The 21,209-nt window shown below is 40.5% G+C and overlaps 1 protein-coding gene across 1 annotated transcript in view; it reads left to right on the forward strand.

The window, feature by feature from the left end:
• Nucleotides 1-3,953: 3,953 nt before the first annotated feature.
• The window catches only part of LOC118221695, a 34,547-nt gene continuing 17,291 nt past the window's right edge, over nt 3,954-21,209 (forward strand). Inside the window, exon 1 of the mRNA XM_035406996.1 lies at nt 3,954-3,978. The gene's annotated coding sequence lies outside the window, so the exon portion shown is untranslated. The remainder of the gene's footprint in view (nt 3,979-21,209) is intronic.

Raw genomic sequence — 21,209 nt, forward strand, 5'->3', positions numbered from 1 at the left:
ATGATGTTCACCACTGTGTAATAAGTGATTGGGGGATGGGGAGACTCCTTTTATTTTACTGCCATTTATTGCCCTGAGTGCTGATAAGGGAATGAGTGGTGTTGATGGCCAGAAAAGAGTCTGCAGGTGCTGAGTCTGCAGATTCAGATTTTTTGTGGTCCATTTAAAAAAAATAAATAGTGTATATTTGCTTTATTACCATTCTGTGGCCACGGGCACCCATACCACTAGGGGGCAGGAGGGATAGGGCTACGATGGAATATAGCTTGAGAAGTTGTGGCTAATAGGCAATGACGTTATTAGAGGCTGGATCTTTAAGAACACTTCTCTAGTGCTCTCTGCTCTTCCTCCACTCTCTTCCATATTTTTCATTCATTAAATGCACAGACACACAGACACACACACATGCACACAGCCTCCTAGCTCCTCCTGCAATAGCCCAAATAAAAATATTTTTGGGAAGCCATTGAAATGTGCTCATTTTACTTACCTCCATGATGTGCAGGTAGTGCATTTGATGAAAGAAAACTCAAACATTAAAGTAAATAGCTGAAAATATTCAGTTGAATGAGAGGTTGTAATCTTGGCACCAAACTGCATTGTTATCCTGTGGTAGGCTATATAGGGGAGAGTGGGGCCAAATATAATACAGTCTTTTTATGTGATTGCATCAGAGCTTGAGTTACTAAGGTTAAACACTTGACTAATCAAGGTTAAATTAGCCTCTCTTTGTCTCCATCGGGCTGCGGGAGATTTCAATAGAAATATTGGGAGTTATTGCCAAATGTCTTGGGTATATGCAAGTAAATTTTTTTACCGGAAATTTTTTCAGCTTCTGTATTGTGTAATACAAATTTATGTCATCGTAAACAGACTTTTAGTTACTAGCAGATTGAATAGGTTTGATATAGCCTGCTAGCTTGCTGAGGTTGCTGTTGTTGTCAAAAGTGGAGACAGACGCCAGCTGGGTTATACCTAATGTAGTGTTTAATCTATGCCGCTAATGATAGAAAATACTAGTAGTAGCAGAGTGTGCTAGGCCTATCTCTCAATGTACTGTGTAGAAACACCGTGTGTGAGTGAGTGTGTGTGTGTGTGTGTGTGTGTGTGTACGTTCGTGCACTTGAGAGAGGGTGAGTCATTGAATCTGCCTCCTGCTCCATGCTTCAGTGTAATTAGTTATCAGAATGAACAGGGGTATATTAATAATTTAATTTATTCAACTCTTCCTCCCTCATATGCACACACACACACACACTCACACACACGCATTTATATATGAGCAAGTGAGCACAGACTCACAACACACACAAGCACACACACACAGTCCCCCAATAGTCCTTCTGTCACTGCCTTTCTTCCTTTGCCAAGCTGAGCTAATTCAAGTGCACACTTCAAGCAGAGCTATCCAGAGTGGCACAAAACATATGCCCACATAAAATGTCCAAAAAACCACTCCTGCCACAGCTGTGCTTGACAAACGCAGAACCCTGCTGAGCACGGGTCGAGAGTCCAGTCCACAGAGTAGAATTTTGGGTGTTGCAAGGATGGATGCACTCTAGCCTGTTAGCCTAAGCGCTTTGAGAGAGGTGGCTCACTGATTGGGCTGTACTTGGCTACCTGAGCCACGGTAATAGGAGAAGGCCTGACATGCACTGCTCTGTTCTTTCATCGACATACAAGCAGGCACATATGAATGCTTACACCTAAATGTAGACACGTGAACATGCAGCTACGTGCACACATACACACACACAAACACACATATAAGGTGTTAAATGCAACAAAAAAAGTATTGAAACAGTGACATAATTTTTGTTGTTTTTGGTTCTGTACTCCAGCATATTTAATGTGGAATAAAACAATGAATGTGAGGTTAAAGTGCAGAATGCTAACTTTAATTTGAGGGTATTTACATTACATTAAATTACATATATTTGGCAAACAAAGGCTTTTATCCAAAACGACACACAATAAGTGCATACCGAAGGTCATTGGAACAACTACAAAATGCCGGTCCAATACTCATTACATAAGAGTTATCCATAGCCATGAACATTAAGTCCAGTTCACACAGTAAGCATAGGCTAGGTCAGTAAATTACGGTACATGTCGATGAGCTACAACATCAAGATAACTATACCAGTTAAATATAGGTACTGGATGGAGATTCAAGTGTAACATGGAAGTTCTAGAGGAACAAGATAGAACGATATAAGTGATAAGAGTGATCCTAGATTGGAAGTGCCCTGCAGAGTAGTGATAGTTAGTCCAGGTATAGTCTGAAGAGATCTTCAAACCATGGTGAAATATAGGTAGGTCTGATATCAGGTGATCCATTTTTATAAATAATCCCTCCATCTTATGGTGGCAAAAATCATCTTATTTAGTGCTTGGTTGCAAATCCTTTGCATTCAATGACTGCCTGAAGTCTACGAACCATAGACACCATCAGACGGTGGGTATCTTCTCTGGTGATGCTCTGCCAGGCCTGTACTGCAGCAATCTTCAGTTCCTGCTTATTTCTGGGGTGTTTTGCCTACACTCTTGTCTTCAGTAAGTGAAATACATGTTCAGTTGTGTTCAGGATGGGTGATTGACTTAGCCAGTCAAGTCCAATGAGTTTTGATGCATTGGGTTAGATTTGAGGGATGACATGTTTCATTACACTTCATTCTGCTGCTGCCGTCAGCAGTCACATGTGAGCCAGTTCCAGGGGCAGCCATACATGCCTAAGCCATAATATTCCCTTCACCATGTTTCGTAGATGGGAAGGAAACTTTGGATCATGAACAGTTCCTTTCTTTTTCCAAACTTTGGTACAGGTTAATACTAATCTCATCTGTCCTTAAGACTTTTGTTTCAGAACTCTACAGTTTTTTTAAAATGTACTTTTTAGAAAACTGTAACCTGGCTATTCTGTTCTTTAGGCTTACTAGTGGTTTGTATCAAAACCCTCTGAGGTTTTGCTGAAGTGATCTTCTCTTTATGGTAGTCTTTGACACATCTATGCCTACTTCTTGGAGAGTTTTCTTGAAGAATGACAGTTGAGAAGGGTTTTTTCTTCACAATTGAAAGTATTCTTTGTTCAGCCACTTCAGTTGTATTTTGAGGTGAACCAGGTAATTTGCTACTGATTATCTCACGGTGAATTCCTGATATCTCACAATGTATTAAACATTGACCCACCCAATGTTTTAACTATGTCTCTGATTTATTCAGATTTTTCGAACTCATGATGTCTTACATTGCTTTACAGACAACAGTAACAGACTCCAAATGATTTCATGGGCATGAAATAATTATGTACAGACATGACACACAGCTGGCCAAGAAACAGCTGAGCAGCCAATTGCCCAATTACTTTTGCTCCCCTAAAATAGGGGGACTATCTATAAAAAGGGCTGTAATTCTTACATGGATCCCAATATGGATGTAAATACCCTCAAATTAAATCTGAAAGTCTGCACTTGAACCTCAAATTCATTGTTTTATTGAAAATTCAGTGTGCTGGATTACAGAACCAAAACAAAAACTGTGTCTGCTTATATGCCACACACACACATACAGGTGTCCTTAGTCGGCCCTTAAGCACGGAAGTGCATGGATGGAATAATGCATGGAACACACACACGCAGACACATTCTTACATTCACATCGTAATAACCATGACTTTGCATGTCATGGAAGCACTGGTGAGCCGATAGCAGCCCCCGCACATTCATGAGGAAATGGATGAGCATAACTCCCACAGGTATAGGCCTATATGTTGTGGAGCATGTAATCTGCACTGCGAATACACTAACAATACTTGTGCCGTCACTACAGTCTATCACAATGGCTGCTTTATTTCTTTTGCTGCAGAGATCAAAGTCTGTGTCGTGTTTTTCTTTTCAATCATTCGCTGCAGGTGGAAGTGATTTGACGTGGTGAATGAGCAGGACCTCGGTCACGTTCAACATTCATGGCGAGGGACAAGTAAGTCTAGGCCATGGCGCTCATGTCTGGAATCTCTGAAATAATGTGGAGTGTTCCCAGGTCTCTCTTTTCCACTAAGCCTATCTGTTTCCACGCCCCTCTGTCAGTCTTACCTCCATCTCCCAGTAGTGTGTTTGTTATTTCATAACTCCTCAGAATTTATATGAAAGCCATAAAATGAGTTTTAAAACTTCAAGGTCAAGCTGTTCTCTGTTCCCTGCATTGACTGTGTGTTTTGTACACGTAAACAAAAGCCATCTTGTAGCTGAACAGCTATGGCAACATTCCTCATGAAAGTACAAGGTACACTGAAGAATAGCTTCAAACATGAAGGATGCATTAAGAAGACCCATTTTACTTAGGCCTCTTTTGTCCCAAAAATGTCATTCAGTCTCACAAATAAACAGGGAGCTGTGAAAAAATGCAATGAATAGTCTGTGTTCATTACACGCAGTCTTGTAACAAAGTTACAGAAGCATTAAGCTTAGACTTGGAGTTTACCACATGCTCAGAACCCTTCCATGGAAACTTGCTGTAAATTGATTTGTAATACAAAAGGAAAGAGTTTGTTGCAACTAGTCCCATCATTAGTCCAATCAAGCTTTATTTTCAATAGAAGTATCTTTATATGAAGGGAAATTATATAGTTTTCACTTGAATTATAAATGAACTTCATTATATTTGTAAATATGAACTGGGAAATTATACATGGGTAAATGGAGGGTGTCCAGAAACTAACCCCAGGCCTTTGATTAAAATGAAAAAATGCATCCGACAGAATAGAAATGAGTGTGTCAAAAAGAACATAAAGTAGGACAGAGTGTGCGTTTCTTCAGCTTCCTTTCAAAGTGAAAACAAAGTAAAGCCAAGAGTCGCATGGGGGCAAATAACTCCTCCAGGAGGAACAAAATCTTGAATGCTTGTCAGTACTCATGTACAACAACACAGCACCAGATTTATGATTCTCTGCCTTGTTTTCATCGCATCATTTTTCTAGGGGGTGGCTCAAAAGTTAAGGATGGGATGAAAAAAAGGGGATTAGTGAAACAGTGCAGCTCACAAAGCCAGGAGACGCGATGTGCATGACTGTTTTTACAAATGACCTTCATCCAGTAACCGTGAACACCTTTACTCTTTATTGCAAGAGACTCTTGGGTATACAAGCAATAAATTCATTGGAGTGAGTCAACAGCCTGCTGTTTCTGACCCAAGTCACACTCACAGTGGGCATGAATGAGACCCACTAGTGCGAATAATGCAGACTCTCTCCAGAGCATAAAATGTCTGACCCACAGATATGCAATGGCTGGATTGGTCATAAATTCTATAGATTTTTACATAGCAATCACATGGAATTCTAACATCTACAAATTATCTACATAATTGCTTGGCATGAGAATGAAAGACTTCCAAAAGAACATGGCTGCCTGGGTTTTGCTTATATTCACCAGTAGCTAATAATGAATAGAACCATTCTAAGAAAAGATGCACTCTACATTGACGGTTATGCTGGATTTCAGCTGCAGGTTTGACTGTGTTGCAGTTTATCTGGACACCTGAGCAGCCTGTGCCAGCTGCATCTGGCAGCAAAAGCTCAGCTGATAGGTTGCAAAGCTAACATGTCTTTACAGCATGTTTTACTGATGTTTTGTTTTGATTAAAATAATTGTAATTTGTCCTGGAAATTCACCATTTTTTCACCTCAGTTATGTCACATTGTTCAATCAATCAATCAATCAAACTTTATTTATAAAGCATATTTCCGACAGCGGGTGCAACTCAATGTGCTGTACATAAAAAGACAGAAAAAAAACATGGTGATTGACGGATACATTTTTTAAAAAACATTTAAGACCTAGGACAAAACTAAAATCAAGATAAAAAATTAGGGTAAACGGCAGCAGTAGAGAAAGTGGTGCAGCAAACACAACAGATAAACAGGGTTGGATAAATAACTGAGTAAATAGTTTAAAATGAATAAAAATATATTTTTTTAAATGTATAAAAACAGAAGTAGTACAAATAAAAATAAAAGTATAAAAAGTAAATCAGGGAGGGTAAGAAGCCATGCTAAGAGAAATAAAAGAATTAAAAGAAATAATAATAGTAATAATAAAATAAGTAGAAAATAATAATATAAAAAATATAATAAAATATGGATAAAACAGTGCTATAAAACCTAGGTAAAAGCAATGCTAAAAAGGTGTGGCTTAAGATTTCTTTTAAAAATGTCCACAAATTCAGAGACCCGAAGGTCTTCTGGCAGGCCGTTCCAAATTCTTGGGCCATAATAGCTAAAAGCTGCCTCTCCATGGCTTTTTGTTCTGGACTTTGGAACAGTTAAGAGACCGGTGTCAGAGGACCTAAGGGCTCTGCCGGGGACATACTTAAAAAGCATTTCCGATAAATAAGTGGGTGCATTGCCATTTAGTGACTTAAAAACCAATAAAAGGATCTTAAAATCGTTGCGTCTTTACAAATGTGAAATGTTAACTATATTAAAACAGTTTTCCCACTGTCATTGGATAAGCGATTGTTTATTGAGCCACTGACTTCAGCAGACTAAAACAGATTTGTGATATTTTATAATTGGTTTAATTTTTGTCAAGTAAGTCACTTCTTGCTGTCAGCGGCAATGTGCCAAGATGTTCTTATCTCCTGTTGGAATGCATGTTACAGACTTAAGCCAGGCTTCTCAGTACAATCACATGTATTTTTGCTAGAGACCATTGTTGCCATTTATCCCAGACTAAGTCTTTCTGGTGTTATCTGTGTTTATGGACTATTGGTCTACGTTAGTGTCCCCATCTTTCCCCTCTATAACCATCCACAGCCTCACTAATCTAGTGTGTTGGAGAGGCTGGATGGCAATCGCTTTACTGCTTGGATCAGGCTTCACACGGAAGTGGGTGAGGAGTTCAGCCTCTGATCTCACACTGTGGAGGGATCACTGCAGGATTAGCTTTTGATCATTTTGTATTTTCCCCAAAGAGGAACCATGTCATTTCTTAGAAAAATCTGGAGCCACACAAATCCTGCTTGAATTTCAGTGATTTCAATGTGTGGAACAGAGGTGCAATGATAACATCATTGAATTCCTCAGCAAACAATTGGCATCATCGCTCGTCTGAATTGGTTTCTGCAGCATGTAACTTTGCTTTTGCCCTTCATGCCTTGCCCTTCATGCTTGTCTTTGGCAGTGATCTAGCCAATAAATTTGTCCAACCTTTAGAAGGCTTTGACCATCACTGTCCCCTGAATATGGTCTTGCTCCAGTAATCAACAGTTCAAGACATGATCTAAGCAAAAAAGTGAAAGCAAAGCAGGCTGGCACTGGTGCTGGTCTTCACTGGGCCTCATAATCTGGCCTGGTTAGGTCTGCCTCATTTTGTCCACCTTCCAATATATGCAGCAAAATATTTTCATGTAAGTATATTTTCTCCTTAACAGTCTACAATCTCCCCCACCCCCCACCCCTTCACCCCAAAAGCATGTAAACTGCAACAGTGCATTCTTAGAATGTCATGGCTGACATGCTTCATGACCCTTGCTTATATTCTCTTAACTCATACTGGAGAAATCCCAACACCATTCTCAGACAGATAAATCAGAGGGTCTGTCCCTGCAATGCAGGGCTTTTAAGAGCTGTATGTTCCAGGGCTCTTATCTTGGATCTAGTCCAGTTTCTGTACAGTGGGGGTACTCAGTAAATCCCAGCAATGGGCTAATAGCAGTTTATCAATCAGCGAGAGAGTATTTGGAAAAGACTCAAAATGAAGACGCAAAGAAGCTCTGTCAGTCTGGCTCCCTTTTTCCTTGCATGCACTTTGCAGTAGCTGGAGTGCCTGAGCCCCAGAGGAGTGGGCATCATAAAGAAAGGATTGCCTCAGCTTCATTGGAGATATCCCCAGGCTCCAAATCCTTCTGTCCTGTCGTGATCCTCCTTGGTGAGCTCGGTGGTAGGAGGGCCCCGCTGTATTATTAACTCTTTTTTCAGTGTTATTTTTTTCTGGGCGTATATATTCAGTCACTCTCTTTGTAGATCCATCCATCTGAGAAAATCCCCTTGACATTTTCTGTAACCACTTCTTCCATCACTATTTTTGCAGGGATGTATGTTGAAAATATTTATTTTTTTCATTGATTTGGTAGAGGTCGGGGGGATGAGGAGGAGGTCGGTGGGGCACACCAAAAGCTCCAGTCAGTGTGCAACCAAGCCCCCAGCTTCATTGTCAGAGACTAGAACATTGACAATGTAGTGCTACATTGTTGCAAAAATGAACAATGAAATCCTTGAGAATGATAACATCGGAATGTGTCCAACCTGAAAATGAAATATAAAATCAGAGAACAATATGTCCTGAAAACTAAAGGTTTGAGTTTGGAGACATGCCCTAATCCTGAACCAAACAGATTCCATTATCATCTGGAGTTTATGTCCTATAAAATACAGTACTGTGCAAAAGTCACCTGTAAAAAAATGCTGTACAGGTAAGATGCTTTCAAAAATAATGAAATGAAAGGTTATAAATATTGAAAAAATAATATAAGAGCAGTAAATAATTAAAAACTAAATAAAATCAATGTTTGGTGTGACCACCCTTCACCTTTAAAACTACATCAATTCTCTTAGGTACACTGTCCTGCAGTTTTATAAGAAAATCAGCTGGTAGGTTGTTCCAAGCATTTTGGAGAACTTGCCACAGTTCTTCTGCAGATTTTGGCTGTTTTGCTTGCTTCTGGCTCTCCAGGTAATCCCAGAGACCCTTGATCAAGTTTTTATCTGAAAAGTAGTCTATTACTTAAAATAGTACTTTATTTTACAAAATACAAAAATGTATCTGTAAAATTTCATTTTTTTGGAAAATTCATGTTTGGAAATCTCAAATTTGCTCTTTTCTACTGACACACTAATGCAGAAATTAAAGCATAGAACAAATAAACATTTGGAGATTTAAAAAAAAAAATCATGGAATCGTTCTGTTTAACACAATTTTTTTTTTACTCATCAAAGTAGCCACCTTTTGCAGATATAACAGCTGAACACACTCGTGGCATTCGTTCTACAATGGAAATCAAATATCATTCAGAAAGATCTTCCCAACACTGTTACGAAAGTTCCCACAAATGTGTTGCACTTGTAGGTTGCTTTGCTTTCACCCTTCTGTCCAGTTCAACCCAAACCAGCTCGATGGGTTTAAATCTGGAGACTGGGCTGGTCATTCCATGATTTGAAGTCTACCATCTTGTTCTTTTTTTCTAAGATAGTTCTGACATAGCCTGGAGGTATGTTCTGGGTCATTAGCTTGCTGTAGGATGAACCCCTGAGCAACTAGGCGTTGACCAGAGGGTATTGCATGGCGCTACAAAATGCTGTGGTAGACCTTTTGGTTCAGGGTGCCAGTCACTCTGTGCAAGTTGCCAACTCTGGATCCAGCTGAAGAGCCCCAGACCATCATGCTTCCTCCTCCATGTTTGACCGTTGGTGTTACACACTGAGGAACCATCCTTTCACCTACTTGACGGCATACAAAAACTCTGCATGATGAACCGAAGATTTCAAATGTTGATTCATCAGTCCATAAGACCTTCTTAAAGTCTTCAGTAGTCCACTGCAGGTGCTTCATGGCCCAGGCAAGCCTCTTTTTCTTATTTAGTCATTTTAGTAATGGCTTTCGTACTGCCACTTGACCTGTCAAACCTGCAGCTCAAAGTCTTCTCTTCTTGTTGAAACTGACACTTGCTTACTTTGACCACTGTTAAGCTGTGCTTGAAGCTGTTGTCCTGTGTGCCGCCTACCACGCAAGCTGTTGACTCTCAGAAACTTGTCTTCTGATTCTGTTGTGGCTTTGTGTCTGCCTCACCTCTTCCTGTCAGAGTTTCCTCCAGTTTTTTGATGGTGTAGGACCCTGTACTCATTGACACCTTGGCTTTCTTTACAATTTCTCTAAAGGAAACTCCTACACTGTTAAGGGTTATAATGGACTGTCTGTCTTCCTTTGTTAATTGCCTTTTTATCACCATTATGATAGCAATATACTACTTCCTGCAGTGCAATATTGTCCAAATAAAGCTTCAGAGGGTGTAGTAATGCAGTCTGTCCCAACACTGATTTTATACAGACAGAGGGTTTGTGAGTAATCGACAAAAGTTGGGAGACCTGTAGGAATTGTTTGAATCAACTTCCATGGCTTTATTTACTTACATTGCTGCAGGAAAGCTGTAAGTTGTTAAGCCATTACTTATTCCCTGAAAAAGGCCTTGAAAGGCTCTGAAATTTACATAAGTTTTCAGTTTTTGGTAACCTAAACTTTTTTTGTTAACCTCTGGCAGTTTACCACTTACCTTTGTACCATTTCAGGTCATTCACTGGACTTGAACTGCTTAAATTTCAATAAAACTGGAAAAATGGGGAGTTCTAAAACTTTTGACAGGTAGTGTAGATTTGACTTGTATTACTTACTCATAGACATTGACATGAGGAGTGAAGCAAGTCTATCCCCATGCAGCATGACTGTCACATCTACATACAGTATAGAACACACAGTACATATAGAAGGGTATTGAAGAGGAAAAACTGGTTTCCACCTCACGCATGATTAGTAACTGGCCAACAAATGATATAAAGCCAACAGAAAATCAAGATTGGCTGAACAAGGTTTCTTTACTCTTCCTTATTGACCTGACTACAAATAAGATAATAAGTGTATTAAAGCATGATGAAAACATAGCTCCAATGCCGCATATTTACCGTTGTTGGCAATAAACGAAAAATAGCATTACCTTCCTAATTGGTCACTGGTTTAAGCATCCATGCACAATATATTGTTTATAACCAACACCGTTTTTGTCCTGTGGATATTGCAGATATTAACGTTTCATGCAGTTATTTTTCATTAACTGTTATAACGGTTCCGCACATACTTTGCAGTTGAAACATCAGACTATGTTAACATTTGTTTAAATGCTCTTTATAGTGTAATTCAGCGTTTCCCAACCATTTTCCTTCCGCAGCACACTTTCCAAATTTACAGAATCTCGTGGCACACCACTCTCAAAAGGATAAAAAATATTCACCCTGCAGCCCCCCTCCACACACACATGCTTAAATGTCCTTTTGGGGTTTTAATTAAACTATATGCATTTTAATGACATTTATTTTGGCCTTTTGGCCTGTTTTTTTTTTTACTTCATTTGACCTCGCCTGACGGCACACCAGACTAGAGTGCCGCGGAAACGCTGGTGTAATTACACAGCTTTTGATCCCATACTTCTAATTCAGTGAAAAGTGAAAATTATTACAATTCTGCTGGTTTTGCTGTATATATCTTATTGACTACGAGTGGTAATGGCATACTGTGACCATCAGTAATATGAAATAAAGTATACATGCCAAAAAAATTGTTTTATCTTTGCACAAATATTATTTCCTGTAGAAAAATATTGGACAAGGCAATACATGCTCAAGCTGATTTAAAAGATCAGTTAGACTGCTCAATTATGTTGGTATGGGCTAATACATATAGGAATTTTTAATTATTATTATGTGTTTCACTCAAATGATAATTATTTATACATTTTTGTTTAATGTTGATATTAAAATGAAAAGATTGTTCAAGTTGCATTTTGTTGTAGTCTGTATTTCCCGGTCACTTGTCTCCCCAGTACTGTCTCTGTGTCTGTGTTCCCTGAGCTGCTTCACTCCCCTGTACTTGTGTGATTTCACTATTCGGGTGGTTCCGGGTTTTCGTGGTTTCCCCCCTTCTTTCCAGTCTCGCTTTACTTTCTTCCTGCTGATTTCTAGTTTTACTAATTTCTACTAATCCCTACTAACTTATAGATTGTAAAGTACTAACCTCACTAATATACTAACATGTGAATATTACTAATGGACTAACACACACTAGTTTTGGGTTTTTGATAGTTTAGATCACTATACTAATACATTAACCAGTCTCCCCTTTTCCATGCTGCGCTGTAGCTCCGCCCCTTTTCTTTCTAGCCTGCTCTAACGCTGAGTTCTGCAATTGCCTGCACCTGTCTCTTGCTCTGACTGCACCTCTCTCTCTCTGCACGTGTTTTACCTGCTTCACCCAGGCCGTCTATTATCATTGTTGTCTATGTGATTCCAGTCCGCGTTTTGTCAGTCCCCTGTCATTGAATTAGTTTTCCTAATGTTCTTCACCTGGATGTTGTTTGTTACTCCTCCCTCACTCACTTAACCCCTCCTTGATTGTTATCTTCCCCAGTGTATAAATGTCAGTCTTTTCCACCTGTTCAGTGTCAGAACGTTGATCATATTCATTGTGCCGATTATTCGTAAGCCTTTGTTTATTGAGATTCCTGCGACACCCCTTTGCCCGACTTCGAGTTTGCCTGCCCCTTTTGGTTTTGTTTGCTTCTGGTTCGACCTTCGCTTTTCTTTGACTTCTCTTTTGCCTGCCCCTTTGTACCTTCGCTATTTCTGATCTCCTGGTTTTTGACTTTTTGCCTGTCTTTTTACTATTCTTTTGGAAACTCGATTCGGCACCGCCCTCTCTCTGATCACCTGGCTTCGAACTCGGACTGAATAAAGACAACGTTTTTTGGATTTCCCTGGTCTGCGTGTGGGTCCTTACACAGAACATCACAGCATTTATTGTCATTTTTCTCATTGCAGAGGGGTGTAAGAAAAATAATGAAATACAGGACCACAAAGAACGGTGATAAGCAATTAAAAATAGAAATAAATACAGGAACTATTTTTTTATTTTTTAAAAATTAATGAACAATAAATGCAGTTGTCCTACTTCTGGAATTTATATCAAAGTCAAACTAGACAGCATATGATCCACAAAAATTATTGATTGCCTTTTGAGTAGACTGTGAATATGGGCATTGCATGACAAAGCAAAATTACCAATTCGCCATATGATGGCCTGTGCCACATGTCATACGCCATAGATGTGGTCTAGGCAGGAATGACTGGAATGTCCCAGAAATTCCAACGAGCTGCCAAAATTGGACTGCGATATTTACTGACACACCCCCTGCAGCAGTCCCCTCCCACTTCAGTGCACGCCAAGTCACGATATTACCAAACTGTTCAGGTGCGTCAAAATATATGCCGAAAATACCATTTTGCCAGAGCGACTGCTCGCAGCCCGCCGGAAAATAGAACCCTAATTCTTATCAGCAGTGAGCACAGCAAAATCTGTGTATGTACCATACGGGTGTTCGTCTGATAGGATGGGTGACAGATTAGCAAGCTTATTTTCTCCCTGCAGTGTTAATTGGCCTACCAAACACAGATTCAGGGGGTGTTCTGTTGGCATGGTGACAGCATGAGAGCAGCCCAGAAGAGGGCACTGGTCAAACCAGTTCAGGCCCTGTATAGGCACATTAACCTCTTAACGCAAAGCCCCTAGTGGTCGGCACACCGGCATGCCTAGATTGCTCAGTTCAGACACTCTGTGCTCCTGCAACCAAATTATGAGTTGAAAACACAAACTTGGTGTTCTAGCTTTATTAGTAGACGATTCAGGACAACTATGCCGAAGACGTAGTTTCAGTGTCACCATTGTCAGGCTGGTCGTGCATTTACTAAGCACCCCCTACCTGCAGTCTCATCTGTAACTACACCCCGCCCGCATGACACACTGGACAATAGTGTTGATCTGGGCATATGTAAAAACATTCTTTTACCACTAAAAATTTGTATTCCGTCGTAGCAAAAAGATAAAGCCAACAATAGCCATAGGTATGCCAGTACAGCTGTGAAGAAACGCTGCTCACTGAACACTGAAATAAACAAGATTAATTTTTCAAAAATTATACCATGTCATTCTACTGTCAATATCTGTGACTCAGTATGGAATAAATATACAACCTTATCACTGGTTTTACTCGTAGAGATGTCCCTTTCCTGACAGAGTGGTCATATATTGTCTTGGACAATCTGTTTGTGAAATATATGCTCATTTGTGACTCCTGGGTACCTTCCAAAATAGCTGGGCGTAATACCACACGTGTTGTTTTTGGTGCTGTCATCCTTTGTAGTACAAGCTGGCTTGATCGACAGTTAATCGATCCAACAGCTGACAGAATAAGCTTTCTAACAATGTATAACATTTTTAATTTAATTTTTGGAACTGAAACCGAAAGTCTTGTCTCATTACAACTGCATTACGCATTCAATCTGTGGTAACAGTAAAAGTCACTGCACCTGGCGAAATTCTATCGATGACTTTCGTTATTTCTTGGAAAACACTATTATTCTTGAGAAATTCAGAGCATGGCTAAGGCATATGTTTGCTGATAGATCTAGCTGATATACTGTTTTCTGGGCTAAGTTAGAACTGGGGAGCGACAGGATTCATTTTGTCTCTGTCTCTAGCTACTGAACACAGATACGATTTCATTGTCCAAATGTAAGTGTTACTGCTGAAAATATTTTGGTTATATATGTTATTTTTGAAATTGAGTGTCTTTAAATAGGTTAGTGGTATTTTAGAATGAGGATATTTCACACTGTAATGTAAGCGTTCGCTGGTTTGATTGTAGTTTGTGTTTAATATATGTACCGGATATGACCTCAGTTGGAACATTGCCAAACGTCGTGGACGGTTGAATATTGCTGTAATGTTGTCGCATCCCCATTCAAGAAAACATCACATACTGTGGAGTACAGAAAAACATACGCGAGTTAATAATTACACATTTAGGTACTGTATCACAGCGTGATCATGATTTTGCAGAACAGGGCGAGGCAACATGAATGTAGAAACGTGGCGTTTGCTGATAAGAAGGTTTTGTACGGTAGCCAAGTGAAGAAATATAGTTAGTAGAAATGGCACAGTGGTGAACTGGTGTAACTTTTTAATAAAAGGAATACATTTGCCGTCATGAAATGCATATGGGTGGCCGTGAGTGAGTTTTGGTAAAGAAAATATAAAAGCGTAAGAAAACGTTAGTGTAAAAGAGAAAATTATCTGCCTGAGGGCAAGGCGGGATTCATCCTTCAACCGGAGGTTTACCAGTCTGTGACTTTGTTAATGCACCACCATGACATAGCTATGCAATGCGTGAAATATCATTAGCAAACCTATCCGTGGTTTTAAAGAAGAACACAGGCCAGTAAGCACAGAAGAGCTCCCGTTGAATCCATATGGCTTTGCAATATTGTAGCCGGTTAATAACTGAACGTGCAGACGGTACGTCATAATGCAGTGTATACGTTCAGTGAACGGCGGGTAGATATGGTGCAAAAGCAATAATTGAGAAGTAGTAGACAATTATTAGTGAGGGTAAAAGAAATGTGTCCGTAGCTGGGCTTGAACTTAAGACCCCATGTACTGAAGACTGTAACCTTACCCACTAGGCCACAGGCAGATTAGCAGTTTAAACTAGAAATGTTTCAGAGTAAAAAGGTATGGGTATTTTGCGTGTGTATGCCAGTTTTTGATTGGGTCGTGAGGGTGAGGATTTGGCTGAGGTCGGTAAAATGTCCAATGGGGAGACATGTTGTTCGTGGGATAGGCAGCAGGAAAAATAAGAATGAGAAGAAGAAGAAGAAGAAGAAGAAGAAAGAGAAGAAGTAGGAGAAAACGCAAAATCTCCTTAGTTTGGGGCTTTATTGTGTGGACATGCGAACTTGTTTATGAAATCTGTCTGTTGAAATGGGGTCAGAATGTACAGAATGTAATGTTTTTAAGGGCTGAGTGTCTGTGGCTGTTGTGGTTATTTCTGTGGGGAACCCTGAAAAGTGCCAAACTCTCGGTGCTGTATGAAGTCAAAGTCAAAGTGTTTTTATTTGTCAAGTGCACAGTATAACACAAGGTCATTCTGAACAAAGAAATTCTTATGACATGGCAGGCAGCAACTACATAGAAGCAGAGCAAAAATATCAAACAATATCTAAAATATACATAATATTAAACATAATATTAAATATTAGCAGCAGTACCAGCCTGTACAGATGGGGGATATGGACAGTGAGAATTGGATTATTGAATATTTAAATATTAAACATATAAAGTGCAGGAGTGCTGATGAATATGTGCATAAGATTGTGATAATGTACATTGAACGTACATTGAACGTACATAGGAAGTGAAGGAGGTCATAGGAGGTCATGTGATCAATGTGATCCCTGAGATTAATGTTGCTGGTTGAGAAGCCTGATGGCCTGGGGAAAAAAACTGTTTGTGAGTCTGGTTGTCCGTGCTCGGATGCTCCAGTAGCGTCTACCAGACGGCAGCAGCGAGAACAGACCATAGCCTGGGTGGCTGAAGTCTTTTATGATTTTCTGTGCTTTCCTAAGGCATCGTGTGTGGTAGATGCCTTGCACAGAGGGGAGGTGGCAGCCAATGATGCGCTCCGCTGTCTTCACCACCCTCTGGAGGGCTTTGCGGTCAGCAGCGGAGCAGCTGCCATACCAGGCAGTAATGCAGCCAGTGAGGATGCTGTCAATTAAATTGATGAGGGTTTTGGCAGACATGCCAAACTTCTTGAGTCTCCTCAGGAAGTATAGGCGCTTTTGGGCAGTTTTCACTGCTGCACTTCACACCGAGGAAATTGAAGCAGGAGACTCTCTCCACTTCAGCTCTGTCGATGTGAATGGGGGCGTGACCCCCCCCCCCCCCCCGTCGCTTCCTGAAGTCCGCGATCATCTCCTTAGTCTTGCAGACGTTGAGAGAGAGGTTATTGTCCTGGCACCATGTTGCCAAGACGCTGATCTCCTCTCTGTAGGCGGTCTCATCGTTGTTGGAGATGAGACCCAGGATGGTGGTGTCATCTGCAAACTTAAAGATGGCATTGGAGCTGCGTGTGGCCACACAGTCGTGCGTGAACAGGGCGTACAGGAGGGGACTGAGTACGCAGCCCTGAGGGGCTCCGGTGCTCAGGATCAGTGCAGAAGAGGTGAGGTTACCCATTCTCACCACCTGGGGTCTGCCCGTCAGGAAGTCCAGGATCCAGTTACAGAGGGAGATGTTAAGACCCAGGTTCCTGAGCTTGGGAACGAGCTTAGCAGGCACAATTGTGTTGAATGCTGAGCTGTAGTCTATAAACAGCATCCTCACGTAAGTGTCTCCCTTATCCAGGTGGGAGAGGGCGGTGTGCACTGTCAGGGCGATGGCGTCGTCTGTAGATCTGTTGGGGCGGTATGCGAATTGAAGGGGGTCCAAGGTGTCAGGAAGAAAGGAGCAGATGTGGATCCTGACTAGCCGCTCGAAGCACTTCATGATGATGGAGGTCAGTGCTACAGGGCGGTAGTCATTCCAGCAGGAGATGGCAGGTTTCTTTGGTGCAGGAACAATGATGGTCTGTTTGAAGCAGGTGGGGACTGCAGACTGGTTCAGGGAGAGGTTGAATATAGAGGTGAATACCTCCGCTAGCTGGTCGGCGTACGCTCTGAGGACACGGCCTGGAATGCCATCTGGCCCTGGTGACTTCCGAGGGTTTACTCTTTTAAAAGCTCTCCTCACGTCAGCCGTAGATAGGGACAGAGTGCAGTCGTCCTGGTCCTCATCTAGCCTTACAGTAGGGATGGCGTTGCTTGCCTCAAACCGTGCATAGAAGGTGTTGAGCTCGTCCGGAAGAGTATAGGTATAGGTATGGGGCATGCCCCCGCCAAGGCGTAACTTGGCGGGCTGGCATACCTGCCATCCCAATCCACAACCGTTTCTTACACGGTTTTCAACATACAAAAATGCCAAGTTACTCACACATACAAGACATACACCGTCTATAACTCATTCATTCAGACTGCCAAAATCCAGGCCTGCCATTAAAAGTATTGATATCAAAACGCCAACTTACGGTACTACAAACAATATAGGCTATCTTGCCTGACCAAAATGAAATAAGATGTATTCCAAAGCAATGCTACCCAATATTTCCTCAATTCTTTAAAGTCACTTGGCCCTGTGTGTATGAGCATGCAGTACATGGACAGGCCAAACATATGTGTGGATGGCTTTCTCACAGTCAAGATTGATTGAATAGGTGTGTATATGTCCAATTTGTATTGGTATGTATGTATTTCGCTGTCCAGCCTTTCTGTTGCATGAATGATTGTATGTTTCTTGCTATAAATGTCTGTTCGTAAATATGAATGTAACATGCTGCGAGGGAAATGTCCCCATGGGGATAAAGAAGTTCTCTATGTATGTATGTACAATATGTATTTTACATGCAGTATTTATTGTACGTAGGAAATATACAATCAGTTGTACATTTACTCAAATTCAGTTCAGAAGGAAGTATAAACATATGTTTTCTGGAGAAATATGCTTCCTGTAGTTACTCACCAGAAGTTTTCTACATGAATTTCAATGTGATCCATGAGGCAATTCGAAATATTTGACACTTTGATCTGACACGAAGTTTGCATGACATTGTAAAATGGTAAGATTACAAAACACAGGGCCAAGTAACTTGAAAGAATTGAGGAAATATTGGGTAGCATTGCTTTGGAATACATCTTATTTCATTTCGGTGAGGCAAGATAACCTATATTATTTGTAGTACCGTAACTTGGCGTCATTTTGATATGAATACTTTTAATGGCAGGCCTGGATTTTGGCAGTCTGAATGAATGAGTTATAGACGGTGTATGTCTTGTATGTGTGAGTAACTTGGCATTTTTGTACGTTGAAAACGTGTTTTTTAAGAGATACTAACCGTACACTAGACAGAATGAGGCTAACTGTGTCCCACAGAATGAGGCTGTGTCCCGCTGCAGACTCCATAGCTGGCTGATGACATAGTTATCAAAATGTTGTGTTATATCCGAGTCTTGTTCAAATTTCCCACGTGTTGAAATGAGGAAATTAACTCTTTTTAGCGACAACTCTTGCACTTCTTTGGCCTGCCACTGTACATCATGAGAAGCAAAATATTTTTTATGTGTATCAACAGGTGAAGTCTTTAGCCTTTTTTCCACTGTAGGGCTGAACGGTTCTGAGCACGGAGAGGAACGGTTCCAATGGTATTTCCACCTGGAAACGCTTAGAAACCGTGCCCAGCACGATTTTCTCATTACAGTTAGACAACCGTGCTCAGTGCAGCAGAACCGTTCGGGTGGGCGGGCTTAATGATGTAGGTATTCACTGATTGGTTTCACATTTACGTCAGTTTTATGACTTGGCGCTGATCCACTGCGTAACTTGCTGTCGTCACTAGTTTTTCTTAGATACTTCCTAGTCCTGGTTTTAGCAGCCCGACAGATGGAAACAGAAACGGTAACCGTTCCCACGAGTCCTGAGCAGCGCGGAACGGCACTTAGCGCCCGTTCAGCCCTACAGTGGAAAAGAGGCTTTTTTTCACCTGTATAAATTGAACATACTTGTATTTCATGCCACTTTCAGTCAACCATTGAATAAGTTTGATGATTATGGCCATACATATGCACATTTACAGTAGCTGTTGAATTCAGCCATTTCATGACAACAACTTGACTATTGTTCAAAATTGTATACTCTTTTACAAGTACCTCATATTATTATAAAATGGAAGTTGGAAGCTCAAATTCTGTTGGACATTAACACTTTCCACACATTTGCATTTTCCACATGGCAAAATGACTGTCACTTGAATTAAAAGTAAACTCTGCAAGCCTTTGCTTTGGTGACAGCTGACATTCTGAAACTGAAATGAGGTCAGGAATATCCAGATTATAAAATGACTAATGATTGACAACACACAGTCACATTGTGCAGCACATGAAGCCTCTCTCTCTGTACCTAAAATATTACTGTCGATATTATACATACTGTACCTTACAGAAGCATCTGTTCAATGCTGACTGACATGATTTAAATCATCGTCTCTGCCTTCTGAATTTTTTGAGTGTGCATCAGTAGGGCATGGTTACATAATAATTGTGATCCTAGTGTCCTTAGTGCATTGTAAAAATGTAATAAAACGCTATGCATCAACGTGGCGTCTGAAATAATAATATTGTGCTGTCATGTAAAGCACTTACACTGCGCTTCCCATTTGACTGCATTTACTGGAAAGTATTGGAAAATATTGTAAATTTCACAAATCTATAATAATTTACATTTCACAGCAAGAATGCCCTGGGTTCAAATCCCAGCCTGGGCCTTTCTGTGTGAAGCTTTCATGTTCCCTCCCAGTATCCACGTGGGTTTCCTCAGGGTACAGTTTCTTCCCACAGTCCAAAAACATGCAGGCAGGTAATTGGAGACAAAAATTGCCCATAGGTATGAGTGTGTGAGTGAATGGTGCATGTGCTCTGCAATAGATTGGCGGCCTGTCCAAGTTGTATTCCTGCCTCTCATACAATGCACGCTGGGATAGGCTCCAGCACCCCACGCAACACTGCTCAGGATAAGCGGGTATAGGTAATGGATGGACGGACAATACTATAGAATAAGTTGATTTTACGATCTGTATTTCAGCATATAGAGTGAGAGCACAGTAAAAAGATCAAAATATTATTATATAATGCAGGACACTGTATTTTATTCTAATCTCCCACCATAAACAACTATTAAAACCATAAACATCAATTCCCTCTTATTTTGCAGTAAAGATGCATTGGGTTGGCTCAGATAATATTTTAATTTAAATCTCATATACACAACATTTACATTGTGACTCCATGTTCCAACTACAAAAATAACATTTATTTATTGATTCTTTTTGTCTGAACTAAATGTCATCAATGCCTACTATTATGAATAAAAGTAGAATGCAATGTTGGATAACAAAGTAGCTAAAAGGAAGAAGAAATAAATTGTAAAAACAGGCTAACATTTACTGTCAGGTACAACATAGGTGCAATATATGTTGTTTTGTCCAGAACAATACGGAGGTGCAGAACAAAATTGCTATCATCAATCTGAGCTTTATTTCAGACACTAAGAGAGCAGTGATTTCCCAAAGCTTGTTGATATATCTTATGAAATCGCCTGCACAGCAGGAGATCGAGATGAGAAAATAAACTTGTCAGATTTTACCTCCTGCAAAACTGGGGGAAATGCAGTGTTTTTCTACAGAACGTACCATATCATTTTGGCTCATCACAAATTCAACTGGAAAACCAATATGTTACATGTTTAGAATGACATTTTGGATGAGAGAAGCACAGAAAAAGGGGGGATGAGGCAGTGGGGGTGGGGTATGGGCCTGTGCCATATGTTAGTCGTTTCCTGTTTACTGAAGTTGCTTTGGCAAAATCTCAGTAATTTTATAAAGTCAACAAAGTCTCCATTGAATGTAAA

Source organism: Anguilla anguilla, chromosome 2 (genome assembly GCF_013347855.1).
Source record: "Anguilla anguilla isolate fAngAng1 chromosome 2, fAngAng1.pri, whole genome shotgun sequence".
Classification (NCBI taxonomy): domain Eukaryota; kingdom Metazoa; phylum Chordata; class Actinopteri; order Anguilliformes; family Anguillidae; genus Anguilla; species Anguilla anguilla.